At 41.2% G+C, this 11333-nt stretch overlaps 1 protein-coding gene across 1 annotated transcript in view; it reads left to right on the forward strand.

The window, feature by feature from the left end:
• Positions 1–3361, forward strand: part of Oma1 (OMA1 zinc metallopeptidase) — a 53509-nt gene extending 50148 nt beyond the window's left edge. Inside the window, exon 9 of the mRNA XM_051171536.1 lies at positions 2905–3361. The gene's annotated coding sequence lies outside the window, so the exon portion shown is untranslated. The remainder of the gene's footprint in view (positions 1–2904) is intronic.
• The last annotated feature ends 7972 nt before the right edge of the window (positions 3362–11333 follow it).

Raw genomic sequence — 11333 nt, forward strand, 5'->3', positions numbered from 1 at the left:
GTCAGGGACTGCAGCAGAGGCTGCAGGGGATGCTGCTTGCTGCCTTGCTTATCATGGCTTGTTCAGCCTGCTTTCTTATAAAATCCAGGACTGCTAGCCCAAGAATAGGTCTGTCCACAGTGGCCTGGACCTTCCCACATCAATTATTAATCAAGAAAGTGCCCCCAGAGGCATAGGCTAATCTGATGGATTAGCCTTCGTTGAGGTTTCCTCTACTAGAGTGACTCTAGTTTATGCCAAGATGACAAAAACTAACCAGCACAGCCCAATAGTCTTCCAGTCACGGAGTTGGCCACTGTCTTACATCTGCTTACACCTGTCTTGCTCCAAGGTTTTCCGCAGTTCTAGTCATTTCACACCAGGCCTGCTTGTTTCCTCCCACTGGTTGCAGGCATCACCTCCCCGAAGAGGCTTTTCCTGGTCCCCTAGACAAATAGCTTCTCTCCCATGCAGTCATCCTCCCTGTTCAAATTAGAATGATTTGTTTACTCTTGACAGATTGTTTTCTACCTTGAAATATATGGCCCCTGTTGCTTGTGGTCTCCCTGGCGACGCCCACAGCTTCTGAGATGCCTAGTAAATACTTAAATGCCCCTAGGATATATACTAATAGGAAATATATAATAGCTAAAAATAGAACACTTTGCAGGGGCACTGAGTAGTGCTTGTCCTGCTTAGACAATATTAGCTGTAGGAAATTATGGCCAGTAATGAGAAAAAGACGCTCACAGGAACTGGCAACGTAGGAACAGTGGTGAGCTTAGGTGTCTTTGCCTTAGTTCTGCATAGGAGAGCTTAGTGTGGTAAAGTCTAACCTTCGCTTTTCTCCATTCGTTGCTAGACTTGTCCTAGTTCTGCTCCTGTGTCTGTATGAGTAAGGCCCTGCCATCCCTTCCCTCCTCAACTCTTCTTGACACTTTACTAATAAAGTGGTTTGCATTATAGCATGTGCTGAGGTAATGTTTGTAAATTACCAGTGCAGAGCGAAGCACAGAATGAGTGGTGCGTGTCGTTTGCTCTGGCAGCAGCTGGAATATTGAAGGCTGGCTGGTTTCCCCACTTACCTCTGCTCTTCCCTAGGATTCTCAGAACTATATATTCCTTCTATTGGATTATCTTTCTACTGTCTCATAAATTGTAGCATCTCCCTAATATTTTTACAGCATTTATTAAAATGGTTGTTTATAGTTTAAAATCCAGCCTGTGTTTATGAAATGCCTATTATATGCAATTCATAGAGTCAGACAGAAAATAAAAGCAATGTAAGGCATATATTAGGTGCACATGGGGGAAATTCTCACTTTGGAAAAAAAACTGAAGATTTATTTAAGATGATAGATTTGAATTTATAAAAGGGAAAGGATGTCAGCACACTGAAATGCTATAAAACATATAGGAAGAAAGCCAGAAATCTAGAAAAATATTTTACCAGTATATTAAATAAATCTTATTATTCAAAAGATTTTGCATATATATTATACATAATATATTTTTTCTTGAGAGGAAGTGGAATGCAACAGTTCACACATGAGGAAACAGTGATAGGGAATCTTTGTGAAGACTACAGTTTTTCTGCTTAATAGCTCAAACATTTCCAAAGTGCAGGCGCTTGCTAGAAAATTCATTCAAAGAAGCATGTGATACCAAATTCATTAGCGTAAAAAGCATTTGAGACAAAAGCAGAAATTTCCATCTTTTTATTTCCAAGCTAACTTTACTTTTTAAAAAGTAACAGACTTTTTATATTTAGTAAATAATATATGTGTGTATATATATGTGTGTGTGTGTGTGTGTGTGTGTATAAGTTTCTTTTTGTAGCCTCAAACTGATTGTGTAGCTGAGGATAACCCTGAAATTCTGATCTATCTGAGTCTACTCCTAGGCGATGCAGTTATGGGCACTTAGTTCTACACCTGGTTCATTCATGGTGGTATGCATACCACGTGTTATGCTGTGTATCCAACTTTATAGGACATGGAGTTTTCCTCTGTCCTGAAACATTCCTTGCCTGTTTATCTCTCTTTCTCCCTGTCCTGTACAGAGCTAAGTTGTCCATTGGGCTGGTTATGTGCAGCAGCAGTCCAAGAGCCTGCCCTGTGTTTTGGTAGTGGCTCTATGCTATTCCATGCTGTTTTGGGTTTTCCCAGAATCTGTAAATTACATGCTTATGTTGCTGCTTCCTAATGTTCCAGTTTTAAGCCTTCTGTTTATTTTTCACTGCAGAGAACTAGAACAAGCTTTCTTTTCACCACTATCACCCTCCCCTACACACACACACACACACACACACACACACACACACACACACACACACACTGCTCTCTCCTCCCCTAAATGATTAAATTGTGACTTGGGTTGATTCAGGATTTGGTATTTTAAACTATAAACACCACTTACAACCAAGTTACACAGTGCGTTATAATTGCTCTTCCTTTCCCCACACATTTCATTCTCCGTAGAGTTAAAAATTATTGACTTTGATTTTTTTTTTTTTTTTGCTCCTTCTGTCATTAGCATCTATTTCACCCTAGAAGGTCACAGCTGTGAACAGCTTTGTTGATGCTGCTGTTTTCTTCAGTGTCTTTAGACATGGACATTTTATCATTTTTCTCGTGGTGAAAAAGTATCTTATAGAATCCTCAGAGCCTCATTAATCTGACGTTGTTCTCAGGATCTGCTAAGGGTGACTGCAACTGGTTGCGTCTCTGAGGTGGCTATTGTTCCACATAGAGCTGCTGATTTAAAAGTGATAGTTATGGGGTCAGAGCATGGAAAGTGATTACACATCTTCCTGTGGTTCTTTTTCATGTCCTATACTTGAGCTAATTCCTATTTTAAACACACAGGCATGCTTGTTTACTTTTGGTTGCCTTGTGAGGAACTGCATTGTATGCTTCTTTGTAGGCTCTCAAACTTCGGGAGGTCTGTAATTGCCCCCCACTCTCTGGACCAGACCCTCGCTTACTGTTCAAACTCACTGTGAAGCGTTTTCTTGAAGACTTGGAGACAGAGGACCTAAACATCACTGTCAAGAAGCAGAAAGTGGATGCTGTGCCCATTCAGAAGCAGGAGCAGATACCTCTGACATACATAGTTGAAAAAAGAACTACAAGTTGAACTGTAATGTATGAACTTGGAGTATGTGAAGACTACAGTGATCCTCATCATTTTTATGCAACTCTTGAAAAATGATGTTTTAAATGAAAAAAAAAATGGATATCCAAGGTCAAGTCATATGTATTACAGATATCTGAATTTTTCTAGATTTTTATCTTTCATGAAATATTGATATATTCCAACCTATTTTAAAATGTTGCCAATGAGGAAACCATCACAGAATAAATTTATATTATTCCCTTCACTGTCATCCGTTCTTGCTTTAGATTTGGAAGGAAGGCCTCTAGTATAGTAATTATTATAAAGAGCTTCCTGCTTAACCTACACTGGGTTTTGGAGTCTCGGTGGTTATGAAATGGGAAACTTAGAGTCTGAACGTTATGTTCTGCACTGGGGTGTAGGGGAGTGTGGGAAAGGGGACCCGAGGGAGAGCTCCCAAGGGAAATTGCTCCCGACAGATGCCGGAAGCTGCTTCTGTTCAGAGGCACAGGAACAGCTGCTTGTGGCCCAGGTGACAAAGTGAGCACAATGCAGAAGCATTGTAGGAGGGAGGGTGGTCCTCATGTCGTGAGGATGGGGCTTTTGGAGGTTCCCAAAGGACACAGCTCTGTTCCCACTGAGGCCTCGCCTGCAGAGGCAGCAGTGAGCGTGGCCCTCGATTTCACTGGCTGGCAGGCAGGGCCCAGTTGCTGCCAGAGAACGTGGGCGAAGGTGTTCAAGGCACATCCCTAGGGAAGCCAGAAGTTGATGACCGTGTCGTGTAGGAATGGAAGTAAATGTTAAAACATGAGTTATTTAGGCAGTTTCATTTGTACTCTCAAATTGGTGAACATAAGGTTTCATCTTTTAGGTGGATGGTTTCTTGAAAGACATTAAGTAGATACTTTGTTGGAGAATTAAAAGTGCGAGACAGTACTTTTTATGAGTAGCTGCTATGAGCTGAGCCCTTAAAGGTTTGCTTTACGTTTAATTAACTAGATGAGTGGGGAGTATATGCAGGTGCGTGTGGTGTCCACAGAGGCCAGAAAGGGCATCAGATCCCTAAAGCTGGAGCTGTGGGTGGGAGGGGACCATCTGACGTGGGTTCTGAGAACTGACCCTGGGTCCTCTGAATAAGCAGCAAGCGCTCTTAACCCGTGAGCAATCTCTCTGGCCTCTTTTTACGTCAGTTGTTTCAAAATCATAGGTAAGCTTTATTTTCATTTTATGTTTATAAATGGGCTTGGAGAGGGTTAATAATGTGTCCAATGTATCTTTTTTATGTTTAAAGACACTTTATTATATAATAATACATTACTAGAACAAAGGTATGCGTTGTATGTCTTTTTAATTAATTTGCCAATATATATTATAATATGCTATCCTAATAGTACAGGTCATATAATTTTTCTGTTCATATATGATATACACACATCCATATGCCACTATGTGTGTATGGCAATTGCTTAGATAAAGTAAGTAACAGTAACTTTAGATATCAACCCCAATATTAATATCTAAAGAACATTGAGAGAAAATACAGAGACACATGATAGAAAATATAGAACATGTAATATTTGAATCAAGTGTCTGTATTATCATAAAGTGACAAAAAGAAACCATTGATATATTTCTATTACAAGGTTTAAAAGTTAAACTTAGAAAAGATTCATTTAATTTAATAATAACATTTGATTCATAACAATTATTTTATTAAAATTAAAATATTAAAAATATGTGATATAAAGAAAAAAAACACCACCAATTAAGCAAAGATATATAAGATAACTGGTGGCCACTATAAAATAATTTGTACATGTAAATCAGGGAAAAGAAACAAGCCCATTGAAAGGTTTTTGTGTGTGTGTGTGTGTGTGTGTGTGTGTGTGTGTGTGTGTTTTATAGAATGATGCTAGATTTTATTTCCCTTTGCTCCTGGTTTTATTCTGTAATTTTTATTTATTTATTTATTTTTACATGTACATTTATATTATTACACATATATACAATAAACTACCTATAGCAAGAAGAACCATGAAACAACCAGGAATTATATAAATGTTTTACATTCTTAGTGTTTTGGCTATTTGTATTTGACAGTCTTGAAGAAAACACCTTTTCTATCTTGTTGCATATAAAATTCGGAGTGTGAATCAATCTCTAGCACTCATTGTCATTATTAACTTAAAACATCTACCTAGACCTAAAAACATCTTAACCCCTAACCAACTAAGCTTCATTGTAAAACTAAACTATCTGGTCTTCAACCCCATCAGAGACTTGAGAAGGAATAAACTTGAGTACCTGAGTAGACAGGGAGTGCAGGTTAGCAGCTTTCCAAATGAGAAGATGGCAGAGACAGTTTGCTACCTGAACAGTCACCCAAAACTCTCTATTATGTTGGAGCATCTTCTTCAGCCTTCTGGCCCAATATATCTGACAGACATATTTGTGAGGCAGGAACTTTTGATGTCTAATATATATCTTAACCTAGAAAGAACAAAAGTATATCTCTAGCTCCAGTTTGTCCATTTGCACAACTCTCATGTACCAACAATAAAGCTATAAAAAGACAAGGAACAAATTACATTCTCCATCATCTGTTAGTTTGAACACAGGTGAACATCACATAAGTAATAGGATCAGAGACCACTAGGCTGTCTGCAGGGTGGCTTTCTAACTCTTCTTAGATCATTTGTCAATCTCCATGAACAACTCGGGGTAAGGCAAAGTGGCAGATCAGGTCCCCTGCCCTAGAGTTTGTGAAGTCTTACTTGGTATGTATGCTGATGCTTAGTTGTCAAGAATACAGGTTTGAGCCTATTTATGTTTTTCTGGGCTTGTTATGTTGTGTTTATAAAGTATTTCTTGATCTGCACACAAAGCAACAGCTATAAGAGGAGTTTCATAGTAGCTGATCCATGTTGTCATTTCTTACACTACTGTAAAGTTTTATAAGCGGCACCCTATAATGTGCCACCCGCGGGTAAACTGTAAAGAATACCATCCGATTTCCCTGAGGAGTGGTTTCTAAGAAAATAGTGTACTGCAATCCCTAGTCTTGTTTTTTTTCTTCTGTCCTTCTGGCAAAGCTGATCGCACTGTTCAGACTTCCTAGAAAATGCATGCAAGCTGAAACCATGTCAGAAACAGCATGGATAAATTAAAGATAACGTCTTTTTGTTTATATGAAAGTTTTAAAACTATAGAATCCGAGAAACGTTTGATTTCCCTGCAGGATGTTCTGGAGTAGCTTAGGAGAAATTAAATAGCAGTTGATTGTAAGATCCGTTCAAGTTCTTAAGTGTTACGTGCATTTCATCATGTAACTTCTCGCACTACTGCCTGTGCATGCAGACGTGGATGTAGCTGGACTTTTGGCTACTTTATTGGGTTCTTCTCCCTACTTCCCTACACCACCCTATACCTTGCAACCCTCCAACACTATGTTGGAAAGAAGGAATATTAGAGGGGCATTGATATTGTTAGACTACTTTAGCTGATAAGAGGCAATGAGTTCCTTGGGGGTAAATCTGATCTTTGTAGTCAGGATGTCTCCGACCAGCAAACAGCAACAGCCTCAGAGGGAGCAGTGGTGGCCTCCTCTCTCGGGGCTCTGGCATTATGTACCCTCTGAAGAGTCCCCAGAATTCCAAACATAAGCTATCCTCAGCTGACAAAATCACGCGCCTGACAGAGCATGAGGCTAATCACAGTCAGCTGTTGTGGACAGTTTGAAGCAGCCCCATACCTCACACCTGGGATTAAAATAAGAGCATATTCCCATAACATTTCTATGTTTAAACAAAACAAAACAAAATTCTCACTACATGTTAGGCAGTTAGCTCGGCTGTTAGGATCATGAAGATAATAGATCTCTGGTACACACTTAATCTAACTTCTCCTATAATCCCAGATGTTTATACCTAATAGTGCTTGGCACATTATAGGCATTCAGTTAACATTTTATTTCCATTATATTATCAATATAAATCAGCTTTTTAAAAAAGAATTTTTAAAGGAGAAGGCACTGTACTTTGAAGTTTCTGCTTGGGACCCAAGAAGTACCTGCAGGTCCCAAGAAACTTCTAGGCTTTCATTTCTTCCTTGGTAAAACAGGGACAGTAAATCCGCAGATGCTCACGTAGCTATTCAATGAGAGCATAGAGCACATAGAGCACTCAGTGTAGTCTAGAGCTCGGAGCACAATATGGTTCACATACCTTTTTAAAAATTTAATTTAAATTTATATATTCACTTTATATCCTGATCCTCTCCTCCTGGTCCTAGCCTCCCACCCTCTTCCCCCTAAACCCTCTGCCCTTCTCCTCAGAAAAGGGAAGCCTCTCCCACACTTATTCACCCCAGCATATCAAGTTGCATCAGGACTGAGCTCATCCTCATCCACTGAGGCTGGACAAGGCAGCCCAGTGATTGGGAGGTGATCGATAAGCAGGCAACAGAGTCATAGACAGCACCCAATTTACTAGGGGACCCACATGCAGATCAAGCTGCTCATAGGTTACATATGTGTAGGGGGCCTAGGTCCAGTCCATGCATGTGCTTTAGTTGGTGCTTCCATTTCTGTAAGCCCCCATGGGTCTAGGTTAGTTGACTCTACTGGTGTTGGGGGTGTCCTGCCCTAGAGAATGAATCATGAGTGTAGTTAGTGCTCTTTACCAGCCAGTAACTGAGCTAGAAGCAATAAGTGGCCAGACTGGGCAGTCAGAAAGAAAGAAAAGCAAATATTTTTGCAGGGGCAGAGTTGTTAACCCCCCCCCCCCGCTTTTAAGAGAAGCAATGGGCAAGGCATCTTTGCTTGGAATCTAAACCTGAAGGTCTTGTTTGTTTATATATAGCCCATGAGATGCTGGCCCGACATCATTGAGTGACACCGGTATTTCTTCCCTTATAAATATCTCATGGAATGAGTTGTTTAATATTTTCATTATTTATGCTGCTGTTATTTGGTTATTCTCTTCCTTGCATAAAGGAGTATTTGTATGGATGAGCTAATGGCCATACAGTTTCATTATACAAATGAGAAAACCAGGCATTAAAAGAAGCTATTAATTGTTTGACGTGTATCATACATTAGTAGGTGTGAGGGCTTCAGAGCAGGTCTGCCTGAGCCTAAGGTCTTCCCACCACTTGTTCTGCTAGGGGCAGTCCAAGGTCCAGGAATTATATACCAGGGACAACTGTGTGGGTCAAGCAAATAAAAACCATCTCAACACTGGGCAGCTTGATAGAGTGGGCAAGTCTCAGTTATTGTAACTGTCCAAGTAAAGACAAGACACCCATCTATCAGGCTTGTTGGAGAAGGGACTCAGCCTCTAAAGGCAAAGGGTATAAAGAGAGCCCAAGACTGATAGGTAAACACCCCATAAATCTGGTCTGGGGTGGAGTCAAATGAGCTCAAAGAAGAGGAGAAACAAAGTTGCCATCTTAGTTACTGTTCCATTGCTGTGACCAATGCAACTTATAAAACAGTGCATTTAATTGGGACTTTGCTTACAGTTTCAAAGGATGAGGTCATGACCAAGATGGCAGGGAGCATGGTTCTGGGGCAGGAGCTGAGAGCTTAAATCTTATCCACAGGTGTGTGTGTGTGTGTGTGTGTGTGTGTGTGTGTGTGTGTGTGTGTGTGTGTGTGTGTGTGTGTGTGTGTGTGAGAGAGAGAGAGAGAGAGAGAGAGAGAGAGAGAGAGAGAGAGACACACACACACATACACACACACAGAGAGAGAGAGAGACAGAGAGACAGAGAGAGTCAGAGAGAGAGACACAGAGACAGAGAGACAGAGACAGAGAGACAGAGACACTGATTGGGCCTGCCATTGGCTTTTGAAACCTTAAACCCCGCTCCCCCAGGCATACAGCTCCATCTTGTAATGCTTCCTAAACAATCTATCAAACAGGAACCGAACATTTAAATATATGAGCCTATTGGGGTGCATTCTCATTCATACCCCACAGCTACAGTCTTCCACAACTATAATGACACAGTGTTTAGGCATCTTGAGGAGATGGGTCTGATGTCTCTGTTCCTGGACCACAGAGGGCAATGGCATATTGAATGTAAGCTTCAGGTCTGGGTCGCCACTAAAGTGCCAGACTAGCTACTTTCTCGCTGCAAACCTTGGCTCCCCACTTTGTCAGATGGGAAGATGGCCTCAATGTACTTTCCGGCTCCTCTGTGAAGAGAAAATGAGGTAGTGGCATACTTCCAAAGGTATGTGTTAATGAACTATTGTGTGCCTTATTTTATGCTCACACTTTGTGAGCTGGAGAATACTCCCCAAATTAAAATTACTAAGTAGTCTGTGTTTTAGAAGAAATTCCAAGTCTTCTTCCCCTTCCTACCTCAGCCAGGGAACAAGGCAAAAAATCCACAGGACTTCATCTATCTATTTTGAAATAAATTGAACTCTTATCTAGGAAAGTAGAAGAAATGGCTCCAATGGACAGACTTTCCAGCAAGACAAATCCCCCAATGGCCTCTCTCTGCCACTGCTCAATAATGGTGTTTGCTATAAATCAGAGAGCTTCTTTATCAAGTGCCTTGGAAGCACTCGGGACCGATTTAGTCCCGGAGTGAGATTAATCACAAATGCTGCTTTAGCAAGAGTGATGGGCATGAATGAGAAGGTTTGGTGAGTCTCCGCTCGTGAGAGCTGCAGTTTACAGAACCAGAGCTTTACATTTTTAGGCATTTCTCAGCTTGAGAACAAGGATTGGTTCCAAGAATAGACTCCTTTATCCTAAAGAATGCCTCAGTGCTTTGGGAAGCAACTGGTGTTTGCCTTGCATATGAGAAAAGTGAGGCCACATCAGTGAAATGACTTGTACAGGGTTGTGTAGTGGCTAAGTGGCTGAGACAATGAAATGCAGATCTGAGTGACATCAGTGCTTTACCATAAAGTCTCGAGAGCTGACCACAGATCCTTGGCAGCGGAAGCCTACACAGATATCAATAAATGAGCGGAAGTGTCTTGCTGAGGTGCTGGTCCTAGAATTGATGACTGGTGTATTCTCTTATGGCTCAGTTTGAGTGATACTGTTCTGCTCAAACTTTCTCCAACTTGTCATCTTAAAAAGTATAGAGAATGAAGGGAGGAAGGAAGGAAGAATGGAAAAAAACTCACTAGGAAGAGTGAATTTCTGTTTGCTCTCTGTCCCCGCACAGTACGGCAACTATGAAGTGGACCTGACAGGGTGACTGTTCAGGAGGACGCTGTGGAGCTATGGTTGATGAGTGCCCCGCCACTGCACTTTTCATCCTCTACAGTGCTTTACCTGGGTGGCTCCGAGCTAGAGGCCAGGCGTGGCTGTTGTGCCATCGCTGTAGTAAAGCACTGTTTACTTGTAGATTCTCCATCATATTGGCTGAGAGTTTATGTTATAGAGCTATAGCAGACAAAGCTTCTTGTCTGATCTCTTTCCTTCCTGCTTGCCTATCAGACATGGCAGGTCCACAACTTGGTCTGAAGCTCAGCCCCTCCCCCCACCCTCCATTATTTAAAAGAGTTTCCCCCGAAGATACTTTGCATACCTAATGCCATCCTGGTATCTGCATCTTGGACGATATTAAATGACAGACATAATAATGGTTCTGCTACCCAAAATAAATGTTTGTCGTCAGGAAAGCAGACCAATGCTGCAACACTGTAATGCTACCAAATACAAATGTAGCCAAGAAAATGAATAAATTAGAGATAGTGCAAATACATCTCAAGGACAAAATGTCGAGCAATAACCCAGGTGTGGTGTGTAGTGTACCGGCTGTAAACACACACACAGATATAATAAAAGTACAGAAACACACTAGGGAAGGCAAATACCCAATTCAGTAGCGAGGTTACCAGTGAGCAGAGGAAAACAGGTAAAAGGTGCGGATCTTAATGCTATGTGTTGCTTATTGTACCTGTGCCTTTGAATATGCCTGAGGTTTTTCAGAATAAAAGAAACCCAAACCTTATGAAATCATATACAACAAACTACTTCTGGTGAGAAGTGAGAAAACGATTTGAGGTTGGATATGTTTTTAGAGCGTGTCGAATCTGTGTTGTCCCGCGCGCCAGCCGTTGAGTCTTTGTCTAGTGTGAGCTTTTACTGCACTGAGCAGCAGTCACTTCTGCTCATCCTCCTTTCTCTTTTCCGTCCCTCTCTCTGACCTCCACTGGAGTACGAGCTCCACAAAAGGAGGCTCTCTTCATTTCTGAATCCCCGGTGGCG

Source organism: Acomys russatus, chromosome 29, assembly GCF_903995435.1.
Source record: "Acomys russatus chromosome 29, mAcoRus1.1, whole genome shotgun sequence".
Classification (NCBI taxonomy): Eukaryota; Metazoa; Chordata; class Mammalia; order Rodentia; family Muridae; genus Acomys; species Acomys russatus.